We start from the raw sequence: 13,418 nt of genomic DNA, 5'->3' as shown, positions 1-13,418 counted from the left end.
GTTGTTACTCATAAAAAAGTAAGTTAAGTGCGTGGGAAAGAGATTTTAGCTTTATGATTGCAGATAAAAAGGGTATTTTTCAGGGGGAAAGTAGAGGCTGAGTCAAAAGGCACTGTGTAAGGTGAAATACAAGGCATTCAATGAAATTCACTCTTTTATTACTGAAACATTTAAACTACATACCAGAGTTGTTGTTTTTTACATTGTCTTTGCCCTGAATTATTAGCCTAAGACGCAAAAAACAGATTAAAAACACACATTAAACTGATCATATTTTTAACAACCATGGTACCTGATTTAAGTGATACTTGTATATAACGTTCACCACTAGTGACGTAAGCATTCCCCCACACTTGGATACAGTAGTCAAAAGGAGGCCTGAATTAGTGAGAATAATAGGAAAATACATGTAAGGAACCCACCTACTTTCATGCGAGGAAGTGGGACGTCATTTGTAGTTACGCCAGTGTTCATCACTCTAGGTTTTGAGTAAATGTGTAACCTTAGTAGCCAAGCAAGGTACTGTAATATCGCTCTGTCAAGAGACACGAGTCAATAATTTTAGGTACTGCCTGTATAAAACTTTACGTGCTCCTAAGCTATTAAGAATAATTAACGGAAACTCGCAGATGGTAACTATTCGTTTGTAATAATAATAATACTTAACACAGCATACACTCTAAAAAGCAACAAGTGAAAGTAAGGTAGAAATGTGTCATATGTCAACCACGCTACATTTGCTGTATCCAATACCAGGGTTCATCAGGGTTCATCAGGCGAGCTGTGTTCCGACAGTTACAATGATTGTCTGAACATACAAACTCTTTATAACTAGAAACCGCGAGACAGAGGACAATTTTCCAATATTCTCCAGCACAATTCAAGTGCTGAGAGATAAGCTAGTAATGGCTCCATACAGCAGCCCACTCGACATGTTCATGTCGTGCAACATGAACTTGAACTAAAGCATAACTTAGTCAAGCACCTCTTCAGTTTCTTTCTTTCACTGCTTGTGGACATTATAACTTAAGGCTCCGCAAAGTCTGAAATAACCGCGGACTATATATTATCATTCCTGCCTTTTTAGTATCACCCTTCGACCACCCGCCGGCCCACGAGAACTTCCTTTTTGAAGTTGTCGATCCAGTTTCTAAAAAAAAAAACTGGTTTGTATATATGAAAAATAAGCTATCTCCAAAAGTAGCACCTCATTGTCTTAACCTCTGCTTCTTTCCGTTACAAACTAGAGTGCCAACGAATAGCATTCTACTTCTATTGGTCACGAACGTACACACAAATTACGATTTCTCTTGGTAGTTCATAACGCAATGGTTCCTTGGCAGAAGCTTCTTGGATTTTATATTATACAGAAAGTAATTTAAAATCAATAAGTTAACGAATAAGCTGCCAGATTACTATCGTTGTGTGAAATATATTTAAAACGTAACAGTAGACATCATACATGTGATGACTGTAAATTACGAGAAACACAAAGAATAAGTTTTAATGATTTTGTTGCTCATTTTCCCACTCATAAGAGCTGCCAAGACATGTAATAAAATATATAGCAGTATTTTATTTTTCATTTATTAAAAAAGTTTCTAATTTATAATTTTATTTTCACCCTTCAAAAGCATCTTTGAAATATACATCTTCAGCGTAGAATGTTATATATGAAAGCTATTGACTTTATATATTTTTATACGCCTTACTATCAGCAGAATATAGAAATAAAGGAGTTATATTTTATACTAAAGGTGAGACTGCTATGGTTATATATAGGATCCATATATTTGTCATATAATAAAACGTTTAAATACAGTTTAACTCCTAAAGAGATGGAGGTACTCTGATAAAGAAGGCACTTTCTTAAAATTATACACAACCCACTACATTCTATTTAAAGTAAATGGGTTTCATTCCTTAAACTATTTTAAAATATGCAAAGAGATGTTCAAACGAGTGAACCACTGTTTACTAACATAACGAAGATATTTAAATGACTGAACCTATTTCCCAAAGCTATTTATTGATGGTGATACCGAAATTTTTGTGAGTGAGCGCTTTTGGAAAGTCAGAAGCTCTTCGATAAATGTACGAGCTTTTATCTTACGGGCTTACAACGCTAAAATCGGGATTTCGATTCCTTCTGTGATCAGAGCCCATTCTGCCCATCGTGTAGTTCTGCGCTAAAACAAACATTTACAGGCATTCAAAATAAATGGATACCCAACCAGAATATCTATGCACTTACAATCGAAGGGATATTCAAACGAAATATTTTCCCCACCTGGTGAGAAAATGCATCAATAAAAGGAATTTTGAAAGTGTATAGTAAAGGATACTTCCTGACGTTAGTCTTTGTCCAGGCAACTGCGCACATAAACATAAATAAGAATGGAATAGACCAGCTCAAAACAGACTTATATGATCGTGAGAACTGCTGTTACTATAGTTCCTCTGATTGAGGCCACCTCATTATTTCAAAGTATACTCTGAACGTTCCTACATTAGAACAAAAACTATTGTAAATAATTTAAGAACATAAACAGAACGTCTAAAGTTCAACGACCTTAGCGTCAGTTTAACTTTTTCATTTGAGGGGGGGGTGCGAGAAAGTTTGTTTTTTTAATTTTGTATTGAATAATGAAGTATAAATATAATTTTTATTCAAATAAACACCGATTGACGCTGGAAAACTTGGTTAATTTCAATACTCCGACTCACTCCTTCACCAAGGAAACCTAATCCACAAAACACAAATTATAACTAAGTTGTTTTTGGTTGTACGTGTGATAACAATACGTAACAAAATTTTTTTTTCTTATTCCTGGGCAGAAAGTATTATTTCTCGATTGCTTCTGTCTAAAGTAAATGGAAAAGACCTATTTTTCTCTTCAAACATTGCTTTTGTGACATGGGAGCGTATAACGAAAACATGACTATATTTGGGGGCTGATACGTGAAAGCGATTTACATTACAGTCGCAAATCTCGAAAAACTAAACTACTTACTTCCAAACATTTTTGTTCATTTTGTATAACTTTAGTATACATACATGTAAATGTTGATTCATATACTGTTTTATTCAGATCTTATTTAAATGAAAATGTGCAAATGTGCCCGTTTCTACATAAAAAAATAGGTTAATTTCTAAATTTCGTTATCCAGATAACAAGAGCAGAGTTTGAAGAGAATAATGACAATTTTCTGTACCTTTGTGTTACATAGTGTAATTATTAGTTAGTAATTCTAAGTGTAAGTAATGAAGAGTGTATAACAATATACACTACATGGCCAAAAATATGTGGGCATGTGACCATCACATCAATATGTGCTCTGCACACAGAGCACATATTATTGGGTATTATCATGCCGAAACAAAAAAGGTCCTTCCCCAAAATGTTGCCACAAAGCTCGAGAATGTCATTGTATGCTGCAGCATTAATATTTCCCTTCACTAGATCTAAAGAACCCAGCCCAAATCATGAAAAATAGCCCCAGACCATTATTCCTCCTCAAAAAAAAAAAAAAACTTTACAATTAGCATTATGCATTCAGGCAGGTAGCGTTCTCCTGGCATTCGCCAAACCCAGATTCGTCCGTCAGACTGCCAGATAGTGAGGCGTGATTCATCACTCTAGAAAACGTGTTTCCAATGCTCCAGAGTCCAATGACGGTGTGCTTTACGCCACTCCAGCTGACACTTGGCATAGCGCATAGTGATTTTACGCTTGTGTGCAGCTGCTCGGCTGTGGAAACCCATTTCGTGAAGCTCCCGACGAATAGTTATTGTGCTGACGTTGCTTCCAGAGGCAGTTTGAAACTCGGTAGTGAGCGTTGCAACTGTGGACAGATGATTTTTATGCGCTACGCGCTTTAACACTCGGCCATCCCGTTCTATGAACTTGTGTGGCCTACCGCCTCGTGGCTGAGCTGTTGTTGCTCCTCGACGTTTCCATTTCACAATGAAAGCGCTTACAGTTGATCGGAGCAGCTCTAGCTGGGCAGAAATTTGACGAACTGACGTGTTGGAAAGGTGACGTCCTATGACAATGCCACGTTGAAAGTCACTGAGCTCTTCAGTTCAACCCACTCTACTATCAGTGTTTGTCTGTGGAGATTGCATGGCTATATGCTTGATTTTATGCACCTGTTAACAATGGATGACTGAAATAGCCGAACCCACTAATTAGAAAGGATGTCTACAAACTTTTGGCAATGTAGTGCATATACCAACCTCACTACATCTGCTAACCTTTAGGCCAGGTTTCTTCAGCCGAATGAAACGTGGTACACATAGCAGTGCTTAATACGCTATTTATACAAGTAGATTCCTTGAACAAAAACTGTTTCGCTCTGAATTTGACTAAACTAATAATGTTCATTTTTACTTCAGTGGCTACACATCAAAATTTGGGAAGTGAATTTCTTAACACTATATTATTCATTATTATTTTGTTTTCATGAGTTAAAATGTACTCGATAAAAGCACAAACCAAGACACTGTAGAATAAATAACCAAGAATGAAGGGATTTAGTAAACATCACCCATCGCTATCTTTTGGGCTACTCATGTGTAATCGAAACTTTACTATTTGTTTGGTTTCTATTTGAGAGGTGAAGACATTGCGTTTTTTTCTTTTAGTTATTAACCTTGAAAATTTATACATTTTTTAAAATTTTTACCAAACAGAAACTTTCTTATGAAATAACACAAATGATAATTTAAAAAAAAACTAACCAAATAACTGATTTCGAGGGAAAAAAGACGATTAAAGTTTACACATGAATTTAATGAAAATAAATATAAATATATGTTACATTTTCTCTAAATAAAGCTTATAGAGAACTCTATGCAAAGTGTTATTTCATCATACTACTCTATCCCAGAAACAATATGAATATCTATATTTTAAACAACAGCACAATCTATAGTTTAATCATGTACTTAATGAGTTATAACCAATACTGATTTCTGACAAAAGAAAGCTACCAATATACACAGATTTGACATAACTTAAAATTAATCTGGTAATGAGTACTGCTAATTACAATTTATTTTCAAGTTCTTACATATAAAGATCACAGAGCATTCTTTTATTATTTAAGTATGCTTACTGTTAGCGATATTTTTACCACAATCCCAATAAGACCGCGCTAGGTTAAAACCACTTAAACGATTTAAATTGAACCTAAATCCACGTACTAAAATAACAAAGTAAAATAATCTTTAATACAAAAAAATAATAATAACGGATATATTAACAACAGGGAATCCTCAATAGCCGGGATACTTGAAATTATTTCAGGAAGGATGGGAGTAAATTAACTGAAATTTTTGTTGTTGTTTATTTTTTCACTTATATTTTTGTGCGCCAGCAATATCAAGCATGAGACGCGCTTATATCCAATTCACTTTTATTACTCATCAGAATCTCTATCAACACAACCTCAAACTGAAGTTCTTTCAGGCAGAATTAGAATAAATTAATATACGAGACCTTGGGCATGGTCAAATACATCAATCGAAAGGGTTTTACTATGGAGTCCTAAACTATCATTAGATTTCAAATTCGTCAAGACATGACGAGATTATGAGCTAAAAATTTGCACTTGAAAAACAGGGGGGGAGAGAACTCGGAGCCGTTACGCCGCAGAATAATAATAATAGAGTACAACTTACATGCTGAATACGTAGCTACTCGTGGTTTTGTTCGAGTACTATTGTAGCTTGAATGTTTCTTGAAAAACTAACATCAGTATACATAAAACTTTACCAAACGAGGCCCCATTCAACGGCTCCGACAATATAACGAACTTTAGAACAACCTGAAAAAAAGTTTATTTTTTATTTTTACTTGAGGGCTATCTGCGCTAGCCGTCCCTAATTTAGCAGTGTAAGACTAGAGGGAAGGCAACTAATCATCACCCCCTACCGCCAATTCTTGGGCTACTCTTTAACCGACGAATAATGGGATTGAACATAAAATTATAACGTTCCTACGGCTGCAATGACGAGCATGTTTCGTGTGACAGGAATTCGAAAAGAGTAATCCAAGAGTTGTCGAACCAGCGACACTCGGATTAGGAGTCGAGCATCCTAACCACCTGGCCACGCCGGACCCTGACAAATAAGACAATTTCATTTGTTTTAAGTTTTGCGCAAAACTACACGATAGTCATTTGTTCTTTTCCCAACGAATAGTGGGGCTGACCATCACATTATAACGCCCCCACGACTAAAAGGTCGAGCATGCTTGATGGGACGGGGATTCGAACCCGAGTCCCGCAGATGGCGAGTCGAGTGTTTAACCACCTAGCCGTACCAGGCCTCAAATTATATAGATATGGCTGTGGTCTGAAGTCACCTCCCATAAGTATGCTTTTAAGGCTCTTTTTCTTAAAAAAAAATGTCGGTGATTCTTTGCAGTTCCTACTCACGCCCTTTATTCAGTGACGTCACGTATACAGTTTGTTTCAAATTTTCACTCAAAGCTACATACAGCTAGCGTCCATAATTTTGAGCTCGTATACCAGCGGGAAGGCATTTTTTAAACAGAACCCACCACCAAGTTTCTTTGGTTACAGTAAACGAATAGCTAGATTTGAACGTTACTCTTATAACGCACTCAAGACCCGAACTTGTGTAGAGCAATTTCTCTAGGCAAATCATGGTCCTTACGAAAGACCAGCACATTTACTACTAAGTGACGCCCGACCTTCAGGCATATGTAACTTTTACTTTGTTATTTTTCGAAATATCCACGCAAGGAATGCTATTAGAATGTAGCAAAAAAGTGAACCCCACATAATAAAATCACACTTTTACTCTTCTCATTTACCATGTGTACGTAGAAAGAACGCGAAAAGTAACTAACGATACCTAAAGATTCAATAGCCAGAAATGAAGTCCATTTTCCGTTAATATAGCAGCAAACGATTAAAAATGTGTTAAAATTGTCAAAAAAGCGAATAAACAAGCACTTACTAACTTAGACTCGTGTAACTACAGAACGATCTATACACATCTACCTTGGTTTTTAGTTTCGGTTTAAGTACATGGCGTGCACTGAATTACCACAGATATTCTTTGTGAATATGGAAACAAATTATCGATAAAACTGTGTGGTATTTTATTGCTCAAACTGGATTTGCTATCGCGGTAATCAATAAAATAAATTACACGCTCTAACAAATGCATAGAACTTTATATCCTGAAAAGTTGCAAAGACTTCGTAAATTTCTATGAAGACGAAGTATCAAATAACTTACAACACACTGTAGGAAGATAACCACTTTCGCATTTCTAACAAATACCTTCATATTTTCACTTCTATAAAATGCAATTGCAATTACACACACACTTTATTATTTCAAAATTTCACTCAAAGTTTCATAAAGGCAATCTGAGCATAGCCGTTCTTACTTTTCAACTAATGGACTAGAAGAAAAGAAACTAATCAATAGCGCCCATCGCCCACTTTTGGGCTATTCTTACATGATCCACCCACTGCTCCAAAGGTCAGTGCATTTGTACAGAAAAAGGTAAAAAACAATGAACTCTGGAATTCACAGTCTGAGCATGCTGGCTACTAGACCACGCCCGACCCAACACATAAAAGACCTTAAGCCTGTCAGAAAAAAAGAATGGTTAAACTAAAACGTCGTACAAACAGTTCCTTAGAAAAAAAGCTTAACAATACATCTATTAATAACAGTAATAATGAACTTTATTTGTTTTCACTTATAAATTGTCGATCTTAGTGACAAATTAATTACTTCTCATAGATTCATTCGAAATAAGTCATTTTGCTAAACAGAAAGTGACTAAATAAAACCTTGACAATAATTAAAGTCTGGAATACTGTACTTTAACGAAACCTGTGACATCAAATTCCAACATTAGAACAACTGTAGCATTTAGTATATACGACGGGCCCTTTTTTAGTTTTAATACAGCCAATTTCTTAGCTATATACGAAAGCAGAAGCTTCCAGTCACTAGAGGACACGACCTTGAGAAAAACACGGATTTTAGGTTTGTATTTTATGTCGAAGAAGGTGGGAGTAAGTTGAACGTTCTTTAACACATCATCACATGTTATACAACGTTCTCTTACAAACAGTGAACGGCCCACGTGTTTATTTCAGCCTTTAAGATAAAGTTAAACGTACTTTAAAACCGGTGACCAACACACTTATAAACCTACATAATATGAAAACTGACTCATTAGTTTGATGACATATGCAGAATGTTGTTACATTCATATAAATATTTTTTTTGTTTTTATCAGATAAAGAGTAGCTGTCTGAAATATTGCCTAAAATAGGTATAAAAGAATGCCAGTTTTTCAAATGTATGTACAAGTTACTTTAGAACACTGTGAATCGTGAATGTTATATTTATTAACTTTGAAATGAATAATTCAGACGGCTCGATGAAAGATAAGATGTCCACGTGTAATCTTCAACGAATGATTTTCAGTGAGCGACATACATTGACGTGGTATACACGTCTGTGTATTTGGTTATTGTGTATAGCAGTGAATACTGAAAACAAAAAGTCACGTTTTTTATAATAAAAAATAGACAAACCTATAAAAAAGTATTTCTATGAGGTTTTGCGTCCATTTCAAATCACCATACAGAAACCTAAATTAATTTAGATACGTAAATAATGTTATGGAATCTTGCCTATTTCATTATTTGATATTATACAGCAGAACAACTGTTTTATGGTTATTTTTTATATATAACCTTTAAACGTGTGTGTAAAAGATTTCTTGGATTTTTTCTGTTTCATGCACCTCGTTCAAATGTAAAAATATATTTTAATGTTGCTTTTAATCATGGTTTCAGAAATATGAATTAAAATTTGAAGAAATATTTATGGAGGAAACAAGGGATATTTTTATTTTTTAAGACATGTAACAAGCGACGTTGTGCAACCAATCGTAGCATGACTGACTCGTATTTCTGAGAGTTCATTTGGCATCCCAAGCACGAAAATAATCTTTTCAAGCAAATACTGGATAATATTTCTGAATTTTCACATTGAATTTGTTACGTTGTGAGTGGATACTTTGTGCTATCGTGATGTTTTGCAATTCTTTTAAACGCATAGGTATATATGAAATGTTAAAAGTACTTCCTTTGTATCTCAAGTAAAAAAAAAAAAAAGTATAAAAAATATGTATTTTCATTTCTCCAGATTTTAATTTCACATTTCTGGAACCATATAAAACACTATATTCTTTTTTTTTCTATTTTAACGCGATATATGAAAGGTGAAATTGAAAAACAATCTACAACGTAAAGAACTATTGCATTCTTTGATTGGCCGTACCCTATGCTACTGATTGGAATTTTGCCTATGGAAGGCTTATCAACAGAATTTGGGTCAAAATTCTTAAAGAAATACACTTAAGCCTCGATAAAAGGTGAAGTGTATATAATTTCTACGAAACTGAGTCGTTTTGAATTCAGCATACAATAAAGATATAACATACATTTACACAGAACACTTTAAAACATGGAGTCGCATATAAAAAAAAAACAGGTAAATAAAACTAAGGTAAAGTGACAAACGTACAATGTGAAAAGGTAAAATGTACTCTTAAGGGGGAAGGAGATATACAGAAAGCAGGATTTATAGACCTAACCGTATTTCTTTGGTTTGTTCATTTACAACGAATTATGTGACTATTTAGACACATAACTTTTCCTTGGCTTCCCGTTCAATAAATTAAACAAGCTAAGTGAAATATCTTTAATTCAAAACACCCACAATAACAACTTATGTCAAATGCGTAGCATACGGTTAAGCCAATTTAAACATTTTCGTGAATCGGGATAAATAAAACTAGCACAGGTACCTATAAATGCTGAGGTTAAAAAATAAAGCTATTAATCAGGTAATGAGATACCCCCTTCAACTATTTTGAGCCGTAAGACACAAACCATTCGTTCAATATAAATATGTTATGAGGTGCGATTAAATACCACCTAAAACATGTATTGCTACCAACCGCCTCGCCAGCTGAACCCTCATTGTGTGTTAGAAATATAGACCAGCCTTGGGAAATCTGTTTCTAACTGTCTATTTTATATATAACAATTATATATATATATATTACCATAGTATCTAATTATGACTGCGACATCTTATTCTATCTCGAAGCTGGTATCATCCAACTGCTGCAAGCCAGAGCCAACAGATAACAGTTTTCATTGTTTTATTTTGTGAATGTGGACTGTGTTGTTTAGCCGAACGGAAAACCATTAGTTTGAAAATAATTCCACATCCCGATGACGTCACTTCGACTCTAGTAGTCAATCTGAAAAAGTCTCCTTTCAGTGACGTGATAAGCCAACTAGCAATCTTCTGATGGAACACCCTAATGTTTCTTTTGAGATTTGGCCAAGGTTCAAGAACGATTTGAAGCATTTAACAACAAATCACTTCAAAGTGACAACTGAGAATAAATTACGTGAGATTATGTGTTAAGGAAGTACATAGCATAAACTGCATAACTGTTTGTATTTTTAGATCACACGCGTAGTCATCAAAATATGCATATCGATAAACTGAAAGTTGAGAGATGGTTAGCATTATTCTCTAACAATGATTTTTATTTGTCATAACTGAAGTTTATACACTCCGATTACCATTTATTTGTTAGTGTTAGACACACAGACACTTGGAACACTATAAATAGATTGTTTTTTAGTATTTTAGGGTATTTTGAATCTGGCTTAATCTTAACAATTAATCTTTTTAAAATTTCTCTAAATTCTCCATCAGACTTATTTCGAAAAAAAAAAGTTAACGTTAAAACGAAACGCCTACCGGCAAAATGTGTAATGCAAAACTGTAAAATTACCGAACTCGACAAATATTTGTGTTAAAATAATATTTTAAACGCTACAAGAAAATTAACCGATTAAAAATATGAAACACAACTGCGTAATAGTACATTCTTGAAAAATTATATTGACCAACTAACCAGATACATCACGATCGGAGAGCAACGGAATGTGTGTAGCATATTCTACATTGACGAACAAATCAAGACCAACTAGAAATAATGCAAACCAAAGCAAAATAAAACACTTTCAGATAATTGCCACCTCGAGAAGGTTCTTGAACAAAGTTTTAAAACTCCTAACAAATGACAGCTTATCTGGAAGACGTTTACTATACTACGAGAAAAAACAAGCCTCAGTAACTAGAATGTTTAACTCCCCGTTCTTTTTTTTGGGGAAGGGGGTAGCTTTTTAGGTTTCTTGGTGCAACCGCTTGTATTCGCGACTGACAGAGCGTGTAGCTACCCAGAGATGTATTCTCTTTCCTCCGTATTGACGCCATATGATTACAAAAATTCTACTGAAAATTACAAAAACCCTGTTAGTGGGCCTCACTCACCACGACCGGGTTTCAGGTTCTCGGATACCTCTAGCTCAAGAACTGCTGTTGGGGTCGATAGCACCAGACACTCCTTGGCGCTGATAATAACATCCACAATGTGATGGTGCTTAGCGGTTTACTTACGTTTATATAAACACACATACAAAAAAAAACTATCAGCTTTCTTTTACTATAAACATTAACTGTATATATATTTTCTAAGTGTCAGTTCGGTTATTTATAGTTGTTTTAAAAACCTATCGACCAACCCCCTGTCTACCACGTTAATTCATTAGAAAGTCCGGAACAATACGAGACATGATCCATCATTCCAAACACACATGCAGTTCTAAACATAAAAAGAAAGAAACTGGATTATTTGGATCAAATTGTTGACAAAAATTTATGCATGTTTTTATCTGATGTTTAAAAATAGAGAATTTCAGTACCAATAATAAACAGATACATGTATATATTTACGTCTGTTACAAAAGTCAACTCCACCACTGCTTCTGTCTTTCAAATGGGCTAAATATTTCATCATTAATTATGAAGTTCATATGACTAAAGTAGAAACCGGTTTGTTACACATTTTACGACATGACGTTTAAAATAGCACAAAGTAAAAATGTTACCTACATTATTATTCTTATTTCTCACTTCTCATCTCTGAGCACAGAAAGACTGACTATACATAATTTATATAAATTTGTTCATTTCATATTTATTTCGTACTCTTCCTCTCCTAACAGAAAATGGGTATCAGTCTTTTATGTCTACCTAGACGTGAGCGTAAAGTCTAAATGTCCAGATATTACACAGGCTTATTTACAGTGACTTCAAAAGTACAGAAGCCAAACAACTATGCACAAGCGTCTTTACTCCGATTTCACTAAAGTCTAGATGCCCACACATTAGGCAGGGTTCTTTACAGTGACTTCACTACAGTCTAGATGCACAGTCACTACACGAGTTTTTGTTCTTGTTTTACAGTGACTTCAGTAAAGTTTAGAAGCCCAGATATTACAAAGGCTTCTTTAAAGAGACCTCACTAAAGTAAAAAAAACATTAAAGGCTTCTTTACAGTGACCTTAGAAGACAAGCATGATATAATTTCGGTCAATTCAATACATAGATTATCACATTACCCCGGGAAAACCTTAAGTTAACATTATCATCTTATTACTTCACTTCCATAATTGAATGTTCAGATATACTGAGTGCGTTATTTGACTACAAGAATCTAACAATGGTTGAAATCATTCTAAGAAACGTCTCAAATGTTACCAGTTCAACATTTTTTTCTTTTTCCTCAATAAAAAGGCTAAATTTTATAACAGCTGGCTTTAACAAGATGAGAGAAGAATGAATCACTTGTCATGCTTCAGCAAACAAAATACTCAGGGCAAATAAATACAATGGCTGAAATATTGCGTAACAACGAAGATATGAAAGTAACCTCACCTCGTAGTGTTACAATAAATGATAGCATGTTAAGAACACAAGCCAGTTTTCTTCCTCTTCTATCTCAGATTCTTAATATGAATCGCTTATTACTTATCCTTCCATGTCAAACCACTATTTAAAAGTCATAAACTTAATTCTCCACATCAAAATAACTCCTAGCAGCAAAAAAAAAAAGGAAAGAAATTTATATATTCATTTATCAATGGATTTTTTTTAATCAGTAAAAATATTGGTCACGCTTTTATATAAATAAATTTTACAACACCAATCAATTGTTTATTTACTTCCAGTGAGACAGCGATAAGATTAGGGATCAAAAGGGCTATAATACGGGGTTCAATTACCTGCGGGGGACAGAGTACAGTTACCCCCTTGTGTAGCTTTATACAACGTAAGCAGTAATATTATATACAAATATATTTCTCAAAAGCATTAAGCTATTAATATTAAACCTCTAGACATGTACATTTATTACATCTAATATAGCTTCAACAGTTCTTTTTTTAATCCTTTTTAGTGGGTGTATCATTAGTCGCATTCTT

General features: G+C 34.4%; 1 protein-coding gene across 8 annotated transcripts in view; it reads right to left on the bottom strand.

Annotated features, from left to right (window-relative positions):
- The window catches only part of LOC143223233 (cytokine receptor-like), a 115,987-nt gene that overhangs the window by 56,770 nt on the left and 45,799 nt on the right, over positions 1-13,418 (bottom strand). Inside the window, exon 1 of one of the 8 annotated variants that reach the window (XM_076450897.1) lies at positions 11,428-11,544. The exons of the other annotated variants lie outside the window; for them this stretch is intronic. The gene's annotated coding sequence lies outside the window, so the exon portion shown is untranslated. Of the gene's footprint in view, positions 1-11,427; positions 11,545-13,418 lie in introns of those variants that run through there. 8 annotated transcript variants of the gene reach the window in all.

Source organism: Tachypleus tridentatus, chromosome 8, assembly GCF_004210375.1.
Source record: "Tachypleus tridentatus isolate NWPU-2018 chromosome 8, ASM421037v1, whole genome shotgun sequence".
NCBI classification, from domain to species: domain Eukaryota; kingdom Metazoa; phylum Arthropoda; class Merostomata; order Xiphosura; family Limulidae; genus Tachypleus; species Tachypleus tridentatus.
Note: the sequence above shows the minus strand (reverse complement) of the source record. Positions and strands in the feature narration are given on the sequence as shown.